Source organism: Echinops telfairi, unplaced genomic scaffold, assembly GCF_000313985.2.
Source record: "Echinops telfairi isolate 266 unplaced genomic scaffold, ASM31398v2 ScPeMD7_7469;HRSCAF=8507_0, whole genome shotgun sequence".
Lineage (NCBI taxonomy): Eukaryota > Metazoa > Chordata > Mammalia > Afrosoricida > Tenrecidae > Echinops > Echinops telfairi.
The window spans coordinates 87,365,135-87,369,725 of NW_022111372.1; the positions used below are offsets into that span (position 1 = coordinate 87,365,135).

General features: G+C 44.6%; 1 protein-coding gene across 2 annotated transcripts in view; it reads left to right on the forward strand.

The window, feature by feature from the left end:
* The window catches only part of PPP2R2B (protein phosphatase 2 regulatory subunit Bbeta), a 569,986-nt gene that overhangs the window by 195,764 nt on the left and 369,631 nt on the right, over positions 1 to 4,591 (forward strand). The gene's annotated exons all lie outside the window — the stretch shown is intronic.

The window sequence follows — 4,591 nt, forward strand, 5'->3', positions numbered from 1 at the left end:
TCTTTTGATAGCCGGGCACCATCAGCTTTCTTCACCACATTTGCTTATTCACCCGCTTTGTCTTCAGCGGTTGTGTCGGGAAGGTGAGCAACACAGATCTATTCTTATGACCGAAAGGGTTTAGGAAGCCTTAGGATACCTGAGGTCTATGAATGGTGAAGGAGGGGGAACAAGACAAGGTGCTCATGAAAACTATATGTCACATGTTATCATGCTGATTGGTTCATTTTGAAAGCTATATATTTGCAATTAATGTTTCCTTTTCTTCTGTGAAAAGCTTGTGCCTGAATTAGCTCACCCTGTTAGGTGCTTTCAGTGTTTCTGCTTCTTCCCTTGGGCCTGCGGTCCCCTTTACATTACTTAGACTTTGTATTTGGAGTCTTGTGATGGCAGAAACTGCCTCCCTGACGAATTGATGTTGCTGCATCTCCAGTCCTGTCCAGTACCTGACCCAGCAGATAGAGTTGAATAGCAGTGGGGATGATGCTAACAAAAGTGAACAATCAACAAGAACAGCATATTCCTTCTAAGCATGATTTCAGTGAATCCTCACAATAATGGTACAAAGTAGTCACTAGTCCTATCCCTAGTTTTTAGAGGAGGAAACCATGGTTTCAGGAGATACTGTTATTTTCTCAATGCCAAGTTGTAGAAGATGGGTTTTGCTGGTAACAAAGACTAGACATTTAGTAATGTTCTATAGTCTGTTGATTTAAAATGCATTGGTTACATAGCTATGTAAGATCATTCCATTAAATATATTTACAGAATTTAAGTTTTAAGATGGAAAATACTTTTTTTCCCTGTAACCCCAGCACCTAGAATAATTCCATCATATAATAAATATTCAGTTAATATTTTGGGTGAATATTCATGTAGTGATGAATAGAAATAATTATTTCACTAGGAAGAAGAGTTACAGACTAGATAATATCAGGCTCATGACAGATTATTATTATTATTATTTTGGTACATTAATGTTAGTAAGGGTAATCCCCAAACCCACTGTCATTGAGTTGATTCTGACTCAGAAAGTCCAGTTAGGATTTCTGAGACTGTAAATCCTGATGGCAGTGACAACCTCATCGTTCACCCTTGGAGTGGCTGGTGGTTTTTAGCTTCCAACCTTGTGGTTAGCCACCCAATACCTAACTTTTAGTAATGGTAGAGCTATAAAGTCCTAAGATCACCTAATAGATTCAGAATAAATTCAGTAAATTATCGATTAATTCAAGAAATCGTTCATGAGCATTGGACTAAGTGTGGGGACCAACCTCCCCACAACTGAATGGGTCCAAGGACGGCTGTGTAATTGAGGGATAAATTAAAGAGACATCAGACAAGAAAAAACATGCAAGAGCTCACCTCTCAGTCCTAACTTCAGGGACCAGGTCTGAGCAGAGAGAAGGAGAGTAATGTCACCTCAAGAATTTATATACTCTCAGGCTCACGGGCACATACTTAACAGGAAGCAGTTGTACAATAGACATAAAGGTCGGAGGGTGACAAGAGGCATACACACAATAGGAAGGGGAGGCACAGAGGCAAACATGTGACAGGAAGACATACATAACAAGAGGGCAGACTTTAGAATCAAGATGGCAGCTTAACCTTAGTTATGGAGTTGGCTTGACCTCTGAGCTCTCCTTCAGGGGAACAATGCATTATGCTTCTCAGAAGGGAGTGGACCCACTTAGATGGGACAGACAATAGGGTCTGATTGCCTCAGATGGCTGACAACCTTCAGGCAGATACCCTTCAAGCAGTTGACCTCCAAGTGTATAGCCAGTGACCATGTGTTTGCAAACAGCCCCTTAAATTTGGCATTATTATGGGGAGACATCTTGGGGAATAACTTTTACTTAGGAGAACGTGAGTGGGACATATCTCCAACCCTCCACGGGAGCCTTGGCCTCCCAGACTCCTGAACATATGAATGTTGAGAGTTTGTCTGGGTACACTCTCTTCCCGGTTCTGTTTCCCACAGACTAAGTGCCAGACATCCAAGGCTGGGGACACAGGAGAGAAAGTTAACAATAATAAATTGCACATCTATTACACAGTGCAGTGTGCTATATGGAGAACAGGGGGGAAATGTGGTGATAGGAAACACCAGACCTGGAGATTATAATACAGTCAGAAGATGCTTCAATTAAATAGGAGCAGTTCATCTGAGAGCCTAAAAGAAGCCAAGGGTGTGAGGAAGGGTCACGGGGAGGAGCAGGGACAAAGACTTTTAGGAAATAACTTGGCAGGTTGGAGTAACAATAAGTCTTCAGAGACACGGTCTTAGCAACCCTGTGCCCTCCACAAGCTTGCACCAGGTTTCTCTCAGCCCCTTCCTTCCTTTATCACATACCATTATATTAAAGCAAAAGCCAACAGCTTCAATATTCCTGGTTCTAGACAGGACTAGTTTAACATTGTTCATAATAGAAAAGAGTGAGCCATAAAGCAAAACTCCAGTTCCTATTGAGTCAGCTCTGACTCATCGTGACCCCAGGTGTATCAGAATGGAACTGCAATCCATAGGGTTTTTAATGGCTGATGTTTCCATGGTTGATGTAGTAATCGCCACAGCTTTCTTGCAACGCGCCCATAATCAGATGAAAACTTTCAACCTTTTGGCTAGCATTCGCGCCCTTTGCACACGACATAGGGACTGCACAATAGAGAATGTGAAATCCACTTAATGGATATCTGTATGTGCCTTCTCAGAACTTGGGTCTTGAAAGAAATGCTTATCCTGTAGCATAAATAGAGGAGGAATTTTACAGAAAATATGCATGGGAAATTTTAGTCAGCCCAGAGCCCTAATCTATGGAGGCCCGATTATTACAATGGAAAATTCCCCAAGCAGAACCTGGCCAGTGAACCTGGATCTGCCTGATTCATCACTCAGCTCTGTTCCAATCTACTTCCAACCCATGTTCCCGTAAGACAAGGAAGAGAATTTCCCATCTACGGATGCAAGGTTATTTCAACTGAAGGCAAGGTGCAACCGCTTTGAGACACTAAGGGATGATACACTTCTTCCCCTGTGTCATCTCTCCCCTGCCAATATTCCTATTACTAAGAGAAGCAGGATTGTGTAATTGCCGACGAACTGAACACCGGAGCATTGGGGATGGATGCAGCCCAAGGAAGAACCAGCCACAGCAGTTGGGTCTGAAGTATGCGGAGGGATCTGAAATGGATGGAATCAACCTGCATAAGTCTTCCTCTATTCTGGAATTTTATATGTGAATGTGGAAGAAATAGTACACAAGCATGTAAGGCTTAATAATCAGACAAAAACAAAGCGGAATTTGTTGGAAGCTGAACTTCCCCCGAGGATGGGGGGGGCGAGAAAAAAATCAAGAACACCTACTCTCTTCTCTCAGAGACCTGCTTCCGCTCTCTGACGATGGAGGTAATGCCATTTTCCACCTGTGCGGAGGAGCATTTATTCTTCACGGAAATCGAATGACAATTCCCAACCTCCGTTAAGGACCTGTTTTCCCATTTTTCTGAACTTCAAATACTTTCTAAATTGCATTAACAGAAGCATTCGTTGTATGTATATAATTAACTCACAGGTCCCTCTGGGCTCATCTTGCTAAACTCGTGGAGCTTCACTGAGCAAGACATTTGCTGATGTCTCTCCCTGCAGTGACGCCACGGACGTGAACGCCTTCAGCAAGAGGAACTCAGAGACATGTCTCTTCCAAAGTGGCTTTTCGTCATTTCAGAAATACTTTGGATTGGGTTATAAAAATAATGATTCCCCAGCCCCCACCCTTATTTCTTTTCAAATCAGGACTTGTTTTGCAGTCTGGAGAAATGTAGAGGTAATCCTGTATTTTCCTCTTAGTTGGAATAGGAAGACAGGCCTCTTTTGGTATTAATCGGATGTGTAAAATTCCCCTAGAACAGCAAACTATGGGCACAGGTCTCCCCGGCTCCTCAATGTACCTCACCAAGGCTTTCCTGCAAGGCTGTGTCCACACAAGAAAAATCGGAGGGGCTGCAGCAGTTGGACTTTGGGGAGAATGGACTTTTCCCTACTGGCTATGTTGACGAGCTGTGCCAAGCAGTCCTGGGCTTCCCTCTGCCTGGGTAGACAGAAGATGCAGCACTTGGCTCAACTCCAGCCCCTGCAGTTCCAAGGAGATGCTTTTTCTGTGTTTGGAATGGGGGTGTCAGATGTGATCTCAGGTTCAATGTCCTGGCCTCTGCTCCCCTTTCTTTTCCTTGCAAAGAGGGCGTAAACTGAACTATGGATAGCTCCTCTCTCACTCTCCTCCCTCCTCCCTTGGCCTTTTGAAGCGCCAGGCCTCTCCTTTTAACTCCACCAACGAACTGCACGCATCACTTGAGGGTGAGCAAGAGAGACTTGGATGTAGCCTTCCTGCGTACCCATGGAAACCTGCATCCGTTTGCCTTCCTGAAGTGCAGGTGCCCGGAGGGGGGGACTTTGGATGTGCCAGCGTAGACACGAGCACGGCTGCGTACCGGGGAGGGGGAGGGGAGACAAGTAGCTCTCTCTTTCCACGTGCAGCTGAAACCCCGCCGCAAGCGGCCCGCTAGTCTGTGGGTTCGCGCCCGCCTG